The 16,935-nt window shown below is 38.0% G+C and overlaps 1 long non-coding RNA gene across 1 annotated transcript; it reads right to left on the bottom strand.

Annotated features, from left to right (window-relative positions):
• Nucleotides 1-1,068: 1,068 nt before the first annotated feature.
• Nucleotides 1,069-16,565, bottom strand: LOC134484323 (uncharacterized). Its single transcript, XR_010061726.1, has 4 exons — nucleotides 16,356-16,565; nucleotides 14,874-14,945; nucleotides 1,555-1,604; nucleotides 1,069-1,189 (listed from the first exon to the last, which is right to left on the bottom strand). It is a non-coding gene; the product is annotated as an uncharacterized LOC134484323 (long non-coding RNA).
• Nucleotides 16,566-16,935: the final 370 nt, after the last annotated feature.

Below are 16,935 nucleotides of genomic sequence, written 5' to 3'. Positions count from 1 at the left end.
ACATGGCTCAGGAGTATGGGAACTGCAAGACCCAGTCTGGGAAGATGTTCCTATTCATCGAGCCCACCTACCAGTATTGCAAAAATACCCAAGAAATTCTCAATCAACTCCCTTTGAAACATGGTCTTCTGGGATTTGTAGACATCACAGCCACTAACAATACCAACTCAATTCAAGATTACTTATAACAGCTCACTGGAGTGAAAATAGTTCCTAGGTCTTTAAGCTAATCAAAGATTTCATAGGCATACTCAGTGAACTAGTCTCCCTCCATCAGAATGGGGCGCTGATGACGTGGCTGAAGCAGATTGGAGCTCTGCTGTTATGAAAAGGATGGCAGTAAATCCCATGCTGACAGCTGTCATCCAGGCATGTGAAGGCCAGTGCACCTGAGAGTTTATGTGCATCATGGAGGAGGACAGTACTTTTTGTGACTTGGATTTACAAAAAATTGACTTTTATTCAATTCCTCAGTGCTTAAATATAATGCTGTTTGCATGGAACCATTGGGTAGGGAAACTTAACATCACACAGGATTGATTCTCCATACTTTATGTGCTCACATGTCTCTACCTCTAAGCCCATGTTCAACAATCCAGTGCATCTATATCTCCAGTGAATCAATTACCTTTTTTCTACCATGCTTTTCTGCTGAAGTCATTTTGCAGAAGTCCACTTCCTAGTGAATATTAAAACAATGGATATTCTGAAGTTGTGTATGATCCACACACAGGCCTTTCCCACTTCAGCATTTCCAACTTTCAAATGGTGTTCTCAACCTTTCCCTCCACAAGCACAAAAGTCCGCAGTGGTATGAGGATGCTGTTTGAAAAATCAGATGAAGAGTTTTACCATAGTTGTTCCTCACTGTAGCAATATTAATGTAGATGGAAGAGCATATGATAAATTCAGCTCTGTTCACAAACTGGTTAATTGCCAAGAAAATCCCAAACAGTTGTGAGTTGATTCTAGTCAGAGTCCCAGAAAAGTCAAATATGAAATGCAAAATTTCAGAGCTCTTCAAAGACTGTCTATGAAAGAATTTGCTTGCAAAACACTGTACTAAAATATTTATTCCATTCAGACTTTTATATTTTGCTTTGATGTTTATTAATAATGCAACTGCAGGTCTCTTCTCTGGTCTCCAGTGCGAAGGATTCATTCCTAAAAAAGATGTATCTGCAGATGACTAAAAATATAAAAATAAGAATAGATCTTGATTAAAGTTCTGAGTTAAAGATGCAACATCCTATCACAAAGATCATATTAGAAGTAGATTTGACATATATGTGTATATATTTTTATTTTTAGTGTCTTCTTGAATCTGTTCGCACGGATTTTATTGAGAATATGTGTGTATCGGTGTAAATTAGTATGTAATACTCAGACTTCCTCTCTTTCTGTCAGTTGTCAGTAATGGAGTAGAAACACTTTTTTATTTTTATCAAAGTTAATAAAGATTTATTATAGGTAGAGGGACAGAAGATAAAATATGGATTGGGTTTATCTATGTAATTTTTCAATAATAAGTATATCCCAAAATATGGATTTTACCTTTGAGCAAACCTTTTGTATAGTCCTTAAGGAATGAGATGTGAATGTCTCTGTTGGAAACATGAACATATTATATTATAAACATTATATCTATACAATAATCTATTCCTTTGTTTACATTTCAAATGTAATTTCCCCAATTGGCCTTTCTTTCTTGAATCACACAAGCCATTCTGATCCTCTTAGTTTCTAAGGTGGTGCTCCCCATCTACATGCCCACTTCCACTTTAGTCCTCTACCATCCCCCTTCTCTGGGATATGGCATCTCCACAGGACCAATTGACTCCCTTCCCAGAAATGGAAGATGAGGCAGTTGTCTTCTCCATATGCTCTACAATCTATGTAGCAGAAGCCATCTACTGGCACAAATATACACTTGTTTGTGTTAAATTTCCTGAGACTCTGAAGGGTAAACTTTATTGATAGTGTTGTTCTTCATATTGGGTTCCAATTCCCTTCAGATCCTTCAGGCAATCCACTAGCCATGCTTTTCTGGCTCTCAGTTTCTGTCAAATGGTTATGTGTATGTGAATCTGTCACCATCCGGTAATGGCAGAGCCCCTCAGATGACAGACATATTAGGGTCTCATCTGCAAGCACATCTTGATATCAGGAGTCATCTGAGGATTTGGAGTATGTGGATGAAATTGTTCTTCTAGTCTGGTGGTCTCTGGATTGCCTTTCCTTCAGTCTTTGCTCCTTTTTTTCTTTGCATTTTTTTTTCATTTTGGACATTTATAAGTTAAAGATTTTGAAATGTGGGGGCATCACCTTCTCTTCACAGGTGGGCATGTCTAGCTACAGGAGGTAGTCTCTTGTGGTTCTATCTCTTTGCTGCTTACTATTTCAACTACCATAGTCCCAGTAAATTTATGGAATCCTCTTGCATCCCTGGCATCTGTGACTTTCCTGGAAATGCCCAAGTTTAACACCCACCACTGATGCTTATTGTTATTTATTCCAATGTTCCTTTAGATTTCTCTTTTGTCTTTATATTGTTTCTACACTCCCCATTTTGTCCACCCTTCCTACTTCTAGCAAAGTCCCTCCATTCCTCTCTCTTTTATTATCATTTTGCTCTCAATTCTAAGTCGGTTGCAAGAATCCTCAGTATGGCCTTCTAACATTTTACCTTCCATGTGATAAATGATTTGTTTATTGGGTATACTGATCTTTTTGGCTAACATTCACTTCTCACTAAGTACATCCCATGTTATGTCCTTTTCGATCTCTGTTACTTCACTAATTTCCAGGTCCATCCCTTAGCCTACAAAGTTCTTGGTTTCCTCATTTTTAATACCTGAGTAGTATTTCTTTGTTTAAATATAGTACACTTTCTGTATTTATTCCTAAGTTGAGTTGACATATATCATGACTGTTTGCAGCATTTGACTTATATAAGTATGGCTGCCCTGAATATGTTCAAATACTTGTCACTGTTATATGTGGATCATATTTGAGTATTTGCATTGAAGTGATTGGTAAAGCCGGGTCTTCAGGCAATGCTATTTGCAATATTCTCTGAACCTCCACATTGATATCCAAAGTGGCTATACATATACCAATCCCACCAGCAGTGGTGGAGTGTTCCTTTTTCTCTACATCATAGCCTAGTCTGCTACTGCATTAGTTTTTTGTCTTAGTCACACTGATTGGTGTAATGTAAGACTCTCAAGTTCATTTCAGTTTGTATTTTTCTGATAACTAAGGATTTCGAAGATTTCTTGATATGTTTCTCAGCTACTGAGATACCTCAGTTGAGAATTCTTGTGTTAGCTTGCTAACCCAGTTTAAAAGTTGGATACTTTGTTGTGTGGGAGTTTACCTTTCTGAATTATTTCTATATTTATTATTATGGCACTTTACCAGATATAGGGTTGGTTAAAATCTTTTCCAAATGTGTAGATTTCTGTTTTATCCTATTGGCAGTGATCTTTGCGTTAACAAAAATTTTAAGATTGTTGAAATTTCATATATTGACTGGTGATCTAGGAGCCTGAACCTTTGGTATTTTGTTCTGTAAAATTCTCCTGGCAAATGTGTTTTAGGCACTTTCTGACATTTTCCCTTCTGTTGGTTTCTGCATATATGGTTTTATATAGATTTCCTTGATACACTTGGACGCGAACTTGTAAGAAAGAGAAAGAAATGGATCAATTGGCACTCAGCTATAGCCAGACCAACAGTTAGGTAGCATCATTTCTTAAAATACTTTCTGTTATGTACAACATACTTAGTCATCAGGTAAATGCACATCAAAACAACCCTGAGATTCCACCTCACATCAGTCAGAATGGCTAAGATCAAAAACTCAGGTGATAGCAGATGCTGGAGAGGATGTGGAGAAAGAGGAACATTCCTCCATTGTTGTTGGGATTGCAAACTAGTACAACCTCTTTGAAAATCTGTCCTGAGTTTCCTCAGAAATTGGACATTGCACTGCCTGAGGACCCAGCTATACCTCCCCTGGGCATATACCCAAAAGATGATCCAACATACAACAAACATACATGTTACACTTTGTTCATATCAGCCTTATTCATAATATTCAGAAGCTGTAAAGAACCCAGATGCCCTTCATCAGAGGAATGGATACAGAAAATGACATATATTTAGACAAAGTACTACTACTCAGCTATCAAAAACAATGAGTACATGAAATTCATAGTAAAATAGATGGACCTAGAAAATAATCATCTGGTGTGATCTTTCCCAATCACAGAAAACACACAAAGTATGGATTCATTGATAGGTCGATATTAGCCCAAATGCTCAAATTTCCTAACATACAATGCACCGAACACATGAAACACAAGGAGGGCCAAAATGCAGATGATTCACTCCTTCCTTATATTTAGAGTAACTAAAATATAAATAATAGGTGTAGGTAGGCATTGTTTTAAGGAGACTGAAGGAATGGCCATTCAGAGTTTGCTGGACATGTTCCCCCATATATATATACCCAAACTTGAAAAGATTGATGAAGCTAAGCAGTGCATGCTGGCAGGAACTGTATATAGATCCCTCCAGAGAGACACAGCTAGAGCATGTGAAACACAGAGACAAATGCCAGCAGCAAATCACTGAACTAAGCATAGGACCACCTTTGGAGGAATTAAAGGAAGGACTGAAGAGGCTAAGGGACTTACAACCTCAAAGAAAATACTGCCAGCCAACTAGATCTTTCAGGTACTAAATCACAACCCAACTCCATATGTAGCAGTGAATAGCCTTGTTGGGGCACCATTATGACGCTCTTGGTCCTAATAAGATTGGACCCTTCATGTAGAGGAAAGTACGGTCGGGTGCTTTAAGGATAGGAATGGATGTGGAGGGTACAACCACATTATAGAAGGGGAGAAGGAGAGGTTCGGGCTGATGGCCTGGAACCACAGAAAAAAATAAAATATGAAATGTAAATAGTAAATACCAAATTTAATAAAAATGGGAAAAATTGTAATCTTAAACGTCAAAAATTTTACTCTTAAATAAATATAGCTTTTGAGATTTTAAAACATTTATTTCCTATGGAGATGAATATTGTTTATACACATGGAATACAAGTGCTCAGCACTATATTAGCTAGTTATATGGAGCCTCAGAAATGAACTCTGATGTTCTAGAAATATCTTTCAGTATAATTTTAAAAAGTTTTTGAATTATTTCAACATTTATCTGATACTTCTTTATTATGTCCAATTGCTGTTAAAAAGATACAGAAAAGTACTTATTCTTTTTACAAACGTTGTTACTCATATTCCAGCACTGACTCAATATGAATTAGGGGGGATATTATAAGGTATTATTAACCTACTGTCTTCCTGTAAAAGTAAATTCTGTAAGCAATTATTTATTGGATCTTGATTTTTTTATTGTATGAAATATCAAAATCTACATTGACATGCCATTATCATTTACTTAAACTATTAATTTAATCGATTGTAATATGGACCACATGTAGTGCACCATATGAGAAATGTAAGGATTGCTGTAAATCGTACTGTCTCCTCTTTGTTAAGCTTGGTATGTATCAAAATCAGAAAGGTATAGTGACTCATATTGACATGTAAAAATGATGTAATTACATATGGTGTCCTCTGCGGTGAAAATGATAAGCAAGCTTAGTATTTAAGATTTTAAATATTTAATGGAATCAAAGTTATGTTAGATTGCTTTTAATGGTAATCTTCTGAGGAGATAATTGGGCCTTAGTAACCAATGCCCACAAATATGATACACTCCTCTGCTTATTATTTTAAATTAATAATACCTGGAGTAGGCAAATGCTGTATGAAGTTTCATCCACTATACCCCTGTTTAGAGATTGGATATGTCAGAGATGAAAAGGGTTATCTTCGGTTCTTTATTGAATTTTATTTAATTAAATGAATGTTTTCAAAAAGAAATATTAAAGAATATACCCATACATGAACAGATTTTTGTCAAAGGTTATTGTTAATGTTTTCACACTGTGTAATTTCGCTATAGGGTCATGCAATATTGTTAATGTATCTGAGGCATTCATCCCATTAAATCGACCAATAATCTTCAGCATGTTCAAATTACCAACATCCATATTGAAACCTGTACCAACTTTTAACTTCATTTCCTTTTCTGCTCTTTTACAATTTGATGCCATTTTTCTAGTATTTACCATGTATTTATAAATTAACCTGTTTCTGTAACCCACTCAGAATCACTTGTGTATATTCTTCAACAACTTTCACTCAATATGAAAGTTCAGGTCTTTTACAATTTTTGTTTACAATTGAATGAAGCACTTCCCTGCACAAGGTCTTCTTCTACAACTCTGGGTTCTCTTCCAGAAGTGTTCTTCCTATGATTCCTTTCACATAGCCAGGTTTCTGTTTTAGGTCTGAGTAGAACTAGAACTTTGTAACAACTTTGTTTTTCCTGTCTAAAGTTTCAATGGAAAAAAAAAACTCTTGGTACATAATTTATTAGGGGAAAAATAGATCATTTTATTTTCTCAAATAAAGAGAAACTATAAAATGGTTGATGTTGAAAATGGTACTTGAAAGAGAGAAGGGGATAGTGATCACATTGGTGACAGAGAAATAATAGTTATCTGTAAGAGAACAATGGTAGTAAAGATAAAAAATGATGGATCATGATTAATTTTCATGAGAGCACATGAGGAATTGTTAGAGACTTAAACATTGTGATAGGATTTGAGATAGAATGCAGAGCAGGGTGGAAAGTAACGAAGATTTTTACTTGGAGACAAAGTTTGATGTTTTCCATTTAAGTAACAAAGACAAGATGATGGGATAATTTAACAGATTAATGTAAAGGAAGTTAAGTATTTAATGTCTCTTAATTACCTGAGAGGATATTTCAAATAGACATTATATTTTAAATATTATGGCTGATAAATCTCCCTTTAGGTATTAAAATATGAACGTAATTCACATTTAAAATTTTGCTTCATATAGGAAGATATTTTCACATTTTAATACTAGTTATTTCATGATCGATGATTCTGAGTATTTGATATTTGTCTACTTTTCATCTGTGATCTTTCATCTTTGTAACTATGTATGTATGTATGTATATATGTATGTATGTATCTAGTTATCTATCTATCTATCTATCTATCTATCTATTGCTCTGATCTATCACATATAGCAATCCATTTGTTTTATTTTCTACCTTACATAGGTCTAGAATCCTGAAATTATATCACATGCTGGAAAAACTAATGAGATATGTTACATGCTAAAACATATGTACAGTGACATTACTAAATTAAGTCTTAGTGTTTTTATCAAATAGATAAGGAAATTTGATAGTATAATAATTAATCACCTACATTGAATCTATTTTCTGAACAGTGATTTTAAAATGAATCAAATTTATAGAGCAGGTTTTAAAATTCTTGAGTGCTAATGTATTTAGCAATAAAGTTTCATAAAATTAGAAAATATAGTTCATTTTTATGTTACATATTTATATGTATATACATGTACATACACACATACACACAAATATATCTATATATATACATATATATATACATATTTTAACTGTGTCAACATACACATATATATGTATATACACATACACACATGTATATGACATATACATATGTCCTGATATACACATACATATATAGACATATATACACATATACATATATCCATACATGCTTTTTCAAAGTAAAGACCTTGCTTTTAGAAGAATTTGCCTAGGCATGACATATATGGTTTAGCCAAAGAAGAGAAAAACGTTGTTATTTCTAAATGACTCTGTGTGAGTAATCATTTTTTTTTGTTTAACATGATGATTGTTTAGCGATCTGACTTCCTTGTACTTGGGGATTGATATGATGTCCTTTGCTTCTCTAATTCACTCATACACTTACTCCAGAAATAAGTGATTCCTTATTATGTTTCCAGTACAAATCTAGAAAATAGACTTATAAAAATATATTTGTAGTTTCTGCTTTCCTTCAAGGGCTTCACCATCTAGTAAATATATAATCAAATATCATTGTTTATTAAATATATAATCTGCACAAACAATTTTCTTCCTATATATATCATTTTGATCCTCCAAAAAATCATTTAGTTATCAGTCCACTTCTTTTTTTAAATACTAGAAACAACAGTGTGAAAAATTCCTCTTTAAAATAAGATATAATGAAGTTAAAATTCAAGTTCCCATAATATATTGCTCCAAGTCATTTTTAAAAATGTATTATACTTGATGCCTTAAGTCACCAAGTTCAATAAATTGTAACTATTTTGTTAGTAAAATATAAAACAAAATAAAATCTAAGGGAAATATATTAATAAGATACAATTACAAATTGTTTATTCACTCACATATTCCCTTCTATATCTTTACATTTAATATAGAACTAGAGGATTGGGGATTTAGCTCAGTGGTAGAGTGCTTGCCTAGCAAGCACAAGGCCCTGGGTTTGGTTCTCACCTCTGGAATAAAAAAAATAGAACGAGAAAATAATTAAAACCCCTAACACAACTTCCTACAACCCTGGGATCAATGTTTGGAAATGGAATTTTCGAGATGAAAAGTGAAAAAAAAAAGTGAAAGTATGTGACCCTGCTAGTAGATGCTTGAAAAAACATGTATACTTAGGTTGATGTTCTACAATATAAACCTGACTTATCCCTACAACTAGATGGTGTGTGCTTTTGGCCAAACAGAACAGGAAAATTAACAGATGAGCTCCATGTCTTACACACTTTTTTTGTAAATTTGCTTGAAATCATAGTTTTGATAATTATCATCTTAACCAAAGACAGCATTAGGCTTACATACTCACAAGCGCCTTGTTTTCACCTTTTGTTAACTAACTGTATTTTATTTCATACAAGAGTAAGAATAAGTAACTGCTATTGATGTGGTTTTAAGGGTTTGTAGTACCATTACAGCTCATAAGTTGTAAGTGTTTTTAAACTTTTTTATAGGAAACATGGTCAAAGCATGTACTCTGTCTTAATTTTTCTCATCTGATCACATATTGGATTACCCATTTCAACATTAGCTGCAATAGCTGTAAATGATTGGAATGATCTCTATCCCACTGAGGAGAAAATCATGTACAGAATTACTCAGCTACAGTAATATATTTGTAGCAGCAGCAAAAGTTTCAAATACCTTATATTTTTCAAGGAAAAGTTGACTATACAGACTATGGCAAACACTTAAAGCAGCAGCAGCAATGTTTCTGACTCTTGAGTCTCTGCTGATCTTCAATTCCCTGAGAGCGGCACAGCATATAACTTCTCTCTTTCCAGGTTACTGACAGAAGCCTGGTTGTTTCTAGTATGTTGTGCAACTGCTGTTATTTCCTGTTTGTTATGACAACTCTACAAAACTGGACTACTAGTGTATTCATGAAATACTTTCTATTGGAACAGACTGCCTCTGCTAAACTGTGAACTGATATTCTGCTTTCCAGACAACACAGATGGGAGTTGCTCCAGTGAACCTTTCTTTCTTTTTTTTTTCTTTTTTCTTTTTCTTTGGAGCTGGGGACCGAACCCAGGGCCTTGTGCTCGCTAGGCAAGTGCTCTACTGCTGAGCTAAATCCCCAACCCCTCCAGTGAACCTTTCTAAGCAGGGCCACCAGCACACCCATCAAAGCCCCCCATTCTTTCTTTTGCCTTGTGTGGGTGGAGGGCTAAAAAGGAGGGTAAAGCTTTTAAGAGTCATCATCAAACATAGATATGTGGAAAAAATAAAGTATAATTTGAAGAGTTATCAGCTGTGGGCTTTCCTTGGAGTGGAATATTACTCAGGCATTTGATGTATGCTGCATGGCAGGACCCTGAGGATACCAAGTTACTACAAAATGACTGGGATTCTCTGGTTCTGTATGTATCAGTGAATATAAAATTATCATAAGTAGTGGCAAGAAACAGGAGGTTTGAGGTCTGGTGGAGGGAGAACAAAGATGGTTCCTGTGTGCAAAATCCATGGCATCTCAGCTTCATAAATTCAAATAAAGCTGGGTTAGAGAGGGAGTGACAGACACACACCATACATGCTGTGCACTATACCAATAATAGCAAAGAGCTAACTTTTCTGCTGTATATATTTTGATTTCAAACCAAACCAAAGAAAACAAACAAACAAACAAAAAAAAAAAAACAAAGAACTATGAGTGTGAATAAAGATTCACTGGAAGAACTTTGTCGGAGGCTCTCAATATTCAACACTAAATAAATAATCTAAAATCAATGATGACCCACTCACTCATGGAGCTGGGCACAAAGTAAACTTGGCGATAATATTTTGAAACTGCATTGAATCCCATGGTAAGTGTTCATTGTGCAATATGTTGAAAATATTTGCACGCTATTTTTTTTTCAGTCGGTACAAGTTTTTAGTCATTTGTGTGAACATTCAGCTTCCTGAGGTCCAGGCTCTCTAACCATTGTATTCCTGCTGCAAGGACAGCACTGACAGCAGTGAATCATAATGAGCTCTTGTCCAGTTACAGAAGAAGGAATTGAGGGACTAAACTACAAATCAAAGAGTTCACAGGTAGGGATCCATGGCTCCAGCCACATATATAGAAGAGGATGGCATTGTCTGGCATCAATAGGAGGAAATGCCTTGTCCTATAAAGTCTGGTTTTTCTAGTGTAGGGGATGCCAGAATGTTGAGGTGTGAATATGCAGGCAGGATTGGTAGCAATCTCAAAGAAGCAGGGGGAGGGTGGATGGAAGAGACGGGAACCAGAAAAGGGTATAAAATTTGAAATGTAAATACATAAAATATTCAATTAAAAAAGAAGGAAATGAGGTAGAAAGTTACAGGAGGCTTAACTCAAAAGAGTGAGAGAGCTTCTAGATGCTGGTATAAGTCAAAGATTAAAGCATTTTAGTTATGTATGAAAGGCAAGGGTCAGGAGACTATAGCATTTTATGTTTTTCAAGAAAAATCATTGAAATAATAGTTCCATTTCTTATATGAACACAGAAATTTTGCAGCCATCTTTGTTTGATGGGGCCTGTTGTACCTCCCCTTGATCAGAGGGGTCTTCTCCAACAAATTTTGGAGGAGAATTGGAAAGATTGGAGAACTGTAAGATAGGGAATGAACATTTGAAACTCCTTTGGAAACTCTGTGGGACAGAAAGCTGATCACACAGAAGACTGGGCAATACTGAGACCTCAGGGAAGGAGAGACTGCCAATTCTGCCCACCTGGGCCCACATCCCTTGCCACAGACGAAACTGCAGAGTGTGTCTGAACACATGAATATAGGAGCAGTCAAGCTGCAGGATTCCTGCAGTCCAAACTGCACCTGGATCTGAATTGGTCCAAAAAGTATTCTACACCCAAATCTCCTGTGGGGTGGGGAAGACTTATACCATCAGAGGGGCAGAAACCCCTGAAAACTCTTCTCACTTTCCTGACTCAAGAAAAAAACACCTAGTTCCATCTGGGCCTCCTGTTCATAGGGACTTAGGAACAGTAGGGGCAGGACATTTCTGATTGCGGCTCTCATAGAAACCTGAAAGTCAACCGGAGGAGCGACATCAGACCTGAGACCAGAGGTGAATCAAACTTTTCTGCTCTAAGTGACCTGACTGGTGGACTCAGGACAAGCAAAGGAGAAATCCTCTGGGACCAGGAACTTCCGGTTTCCAGCTGGCTCCTGAACCTCGTGATCCCAGCCCAGAGCTCCCTGCTCTTAAATGCAGAGACAGAATGCTGATCACCCAGGAGTGTGGACAATACTGAGCCTACAAGAAACTGAGACTTCCAGGTCTGCGCACCGTTATACACATCTCTGGCCCAAGACAAAACAGCATAGTGCTTCTGGCCCAGGAATATAGTGGAGTAAAACTGCAGGACCACCATGTTCCAGACTGTGCCTGGATCCGAATTGACCTGATCAAACAGCTCCCTGCACCCAAAAGCTGATGGTGGGGGGAATAGAACACTCCTGGGAAACCAGAGGAGACAATTCTCTGCCCAGATTCCTGACTCAACAGGAAAACACCTTGTGCCATCTGTGCATCCCCCCCTCCCACAGAGGAACATAGGAGACGTAGGTGCAGGTCCTTCTGATTCCTACCCACAGGGACAGCTGAAAGCCAGTGGACAGGAAAACTATCCACCTGAAAGGAGAAAACTCTGTTCCCATAACAGGGATCTACATACATAAAAGACACCTTACTAAATCTCAAAGCACACACTGCACCGAACACAATAAGAGTAGGAGATTTCAACTCCCCACTCTCATCAATGGACAGGTCATGGAAAACAGAAACTAAACAGAGATGTAGATAGACTAAGAGATGTCATGAACCAAATGGACTTAACAGATAATTATAGAATATTCTATCCTAAATCAAACGGATATGCATTCTTCTCACCACCTCATGGCACTTTCTACAAAATTGGCCATATAATTGGTCATAAAACAGGCCTCAACAGATACAGAAAAATGAAATAATCCCATGCATCATATCAGTCCACCATGGGATAAAGCTGGTCTTCAATGACAATAAGGGAAGAACGCCCACATATACGTGGAAGTTAAACAATGCTCTACTCAGTGATAACCTGGTAAAGGAAAAAAAAATAAAGAAATTACAGACTTCTTAGAATTTAATGAAAATGAAGGTACAGCGTACCCAAATTTATGGGACACAATGAAACCTGTTCTAAGGGGAAAACTCATAGTGCTGAGTGCCTGCAGAAAGAAACAGAAAGAGAATATGTCAGCAGCTTGACAGCACACCTAAAAATCTAGAACAAAAAGAAGGAAATACACCCAGGAAGAGTAAAAGGCAAGAAATGATCAAACTCAGAGCTGAAATCAACCAAGTAGAATTAACGATAATCATAGAAAGAATCAACAGAACCAAAGGTTGGTTCTTTGAAAAATCAACAAGATAGATAAACCCTTAGCCAGACTAACGAGAGGACACAGAGAGTGTGTCCAAATTAACAAAGTCAGAAATGAAAAGGGAGACATAACTATAAAATCAGAGGAAATAAAAAAAAACATCAGATCTTACTACAAAAGCCTATATTCAACAAAATTTAAAAATCTGCAGGAAATGGACAATTTCCTAGACAGATATCAGGTGCCAAAATTAAATCAGGAACAGATAAACCTTTTAAACATCCCCATAACTCCTAAAGAAATAGAGGCAGTCATTAAAGGTCTCCCAAATGAAAAAAGTCTGGGTCGAGATGTTTTTAGTGCAGAATTTCTTATTCATAATAGCCAGAAGCTGGAAAGAACCCAAATGCCCTTCAACGTAGGAATGAATGCAGAAATGCGGTACGTCTACCCAAAGGAATATTACTCAACTATCAAGAGCAATGACTTTATGAAGTTCATAAGCAAATGGATGGAATGGAAAATATCATCCTGAGTGAGGTAAACCAATGACAGAAAAACACATAAGGTATGCACTCATTGATGAGTGGCTATTAGTCCACCTTGTCGAATTACCCTAGATGCACAGAACACATGAAACTTAAGACAGATGATCAAAATGTGAATGCTTCAGTCCTTCTTTAAAAGGGGAACAAGAATGCCCTTGGGAGTTAATAGGGAGGCAAAGATTAGAACAGAGGTAGTAGGAATGCCCATTCAGAGCCTGAGCCACATGTGGCCCATACATATTCAGCCACCAAACTAGATACATGGATGAAGTAAAGAGCTGCTTGCCGACAGGAGTCAGATGTAGATATCTCCTGAGAGACACAGTCAGAATACAGCAAATACATAGGCAAATGCCAGGAGCAAACCACTGAAGGAATCAGAGAAAGGACTGGAAGGGGCTCTGGACCCCATTTGAACAACAATGCCAACCAACCAGAGCTTCAAGGGACTAAGCCACTACCCAAAGACTATACATGGTCTGACCTGGGCTCCAACCACATAGGTAGCAATGAATATCCTAGTAAGAGCACCAGTGGAAGGGTAGCCCTTGGTCCTGCAAAGGCTGAACCCCCAGTGTACTTGATTGTTGGAGGGAGGGCTCTAATGTGGGGAGGATGGGGAAGGGAACACCCAAAGAAGGGGACAGGGTAGGGTTAGGGGGATGTTGGTCTGGAAACCGGGAAGGGGAATAACAGTCGAAATGTAAATAAGAAATACTCAAGTTAAAGAATGTAATCAGATAAACCCATACCGATTTTCACTTCTTCATAATTTCAAGAAGAACCTGAAAGAGAATATATAATATTCCAGAGGCAAAAACAGGAATTTAAATTAGCCAGCATAAATATGTTTTTAAAATGTTCTTTTTTCTGTTATTTAATAATTCTGAGTATTCCTCTATAAATGATAAGACGGTTGTGTAATGTCTACCGATCCCGAAAGCCTGAAACACTGTGAAAAACTGTATTTCTCCCTATGTGGGTCTTTGGTCAGCATCCATTTCATTGCCAATCTAAATTCTCTGTTTCTCAAGTAGATCAGAGGACTACGTGAGGATGTCACTCTCATGTAGAGGACCAAGGAACTTTCCGTACTTGCATTTATTTGCTCTTGTGAGCATGTAAATAAAACTTTCAGTTCCAACAACAAAACATGGCCATCCAATGGGATCCCCGTGAAAAAAAAATCTTTCTTTCTGCCATCAGTGAACTTTAGCACACTGGTAACAACACAGACAATAATATAAAGGAATAATCCTGGAATAATAATAATAATAATAATAATAATAATAATAATAATAATAATAATGCCCTCGAGGTATCACAGACTAAGGAAAGTAAATGTTGCGCCCTGTTTTTCAAGGGATATTATATCCATGAAATCAAATTACCTCACACATAATAATCACTCACCCTGTCACGGCTTCAAGAGTGAGTTGAGAACCAGAGTGGCCTTTTCTTAGGAAAAGAGAAAGATCCATCAACCTTCCAAAAAGAAAACCAATCCAGACAGTCTGTGTGAGGATGGTTAGCTTATACATGACTAACACACACACACAAACACACACACACACGCGCACACACACACACACACACACACCACGCACACACATGCGCACACACACACATGCACACCGACACACAAGCACACAGACACACAAAGAAACACACACTCAGACACACACAAAAACACACACAAACACATCTCTGATCTCTGTTTCTTAGAGTGTCCAGGTGCACACCAGGTGTGAAAGGATGAAGTGGGCCCAGGAAACTGTCAGTCAGCAGAATCTTGGTCTGCCTGCAAGTGAGTTAGGGGTTCCTCCAAGGAATTCAGTGTCACAGTTCTTTTCGAAGGTATTAGGTGATTTGCGGTGTGCATATATCTTACTCAGGGTGAAAAAGGGCTACACAAACCTTGGAGACCAGGACGTGTTTTTCGGGTGCATTTACATTGATGGAGACCTCCTTTGGTTGACCTTCTTTAATCTCTGTCCCAGCCTCAGTCTGTGGTTCAGGGATCTCCGTTTGACCTCCTCAGAAATCGACTCCACTGAATGTGCCCCATCCCCACCCGTGAGGTCTTGCTTGCTCGAGTTCAAAGGATTTCATTTTCGGACTCTACTTTCTCCATCAGATTAAATCCTCAGGAAGGTCGCCCTCTAGATGCCATGAATTAACCAGTCCATCGACTTTCTGCATTAACCCGTATGTCCCCTAATTCTGGCCAGTTCTCTCTGCACTGAGCTATCTCTCCGTCATCCCCACCGACCCTCTGCTCCTGTCCTCAGTCGCCCTCAAACACTCACAGAATCTGTTCCAGATTTCCTTTCAGAGAGGTCGATGCTTTCCCCCTCACGGGCGTTCTTGTTTCCTATGTCCTCTCTGCATTTGTAGATTGTAGATGGAATGAGATTTATCGCACAGCTGATACCATGCATAGGTAAACGCCAGCCATGTTTGTGTCTCTAGGTCTCAGTTCCCTCTCGAGCTGTTTTTTTTTTTTTTTTTTTTTTTACAGTTTCATATATTTTCTCTTAAGCTTCATGATGTCATGCCCCATGCAATGATGTCAGTTCTAGACCCCATTATGTGATGTCCCCGCCCTAATGATGTCATGCCCCACCCCATGATGTCATGCCCCACCCCAATGATGTCACACCCTGATCCTGTTAGGTCATGTTCCCGGTACCCTCCTTGCCAGAATGATTGTATCTATTTATCAGGTAACATTCTGAATGCTGACCTGACACCACACTCCTTCAGTCTCCCACCATTTACAGTCCCTCCTTCTAACCTCTCCCCTTCTTCTCTGAGAGAATGGAGGACCCCTCTGGGTACACCCTCTCCCCTGGCACATCAAGTCTCTGCAGGACTAGATTCATCGTCTCCTACCAGCTCTTGAAAACGCAGCCCGGGTAGGAGAACAGGATCCACAGACAGGCGACGGGTTAGTGACACCACGTGAAGACCATTGTGCAACTCTGCCTCTCTCAGTCCTTCCCTCAGCTTTTCAGTGAGACTCACTGAGCTCCATCTGATATCAAGCCCTGTGCCTCTGCTTCTGTGTCAGTCGGCTGCTTGGTGGAGCGTTGCAGAGGACAATAACGCTACTCTCCCATCTGCAACACAAGAAAGGACCGTGAATAATGTCAGTTTTGCTGATTGCCCAGGGGAAAAGTCTCACATCCGGCCACTTATCCTTTGGCCATTCCCTCATTTCCTGTTCCATCTCTGTCCCTGTGTTTCTTATAGAGGGGGCAATTTCTGGGTCAAAATTTTGGGGGTGGGTTTGGGTACTTATCCATCCAACTTGGGTCCTCTGTGGCTACTGAAAGTGGCCATTTAAGAATCTGTATCCCCACTGTAACAAGTCTCAGCTAAAGTCACCGTCAAGGAAGCCAGGGTAGCCTCACAAATCACAGATTGCTGGCAAATCATACAGATAGTACCCACCCTGGACAGTCACTGAATC

This window comes from Rattus norvegicus, chromosome Y (genome assembly GCF_036323735.1).
Source record: "Rattus norvegicus strain BN/NHsdMcwi chromosome Y, GRCr8, whole genome shotgun sequence".
NCBI classification, from domain to species: domain Eukaryota; kingdom Metazoa; phylum Chordata; class Mammalia; order Rodentia; family Muridae; genus Rattus; species Rattus norvegicus.
This window is presented reverse-complemented; position numbering and strand designations above follow the sequence as displayed.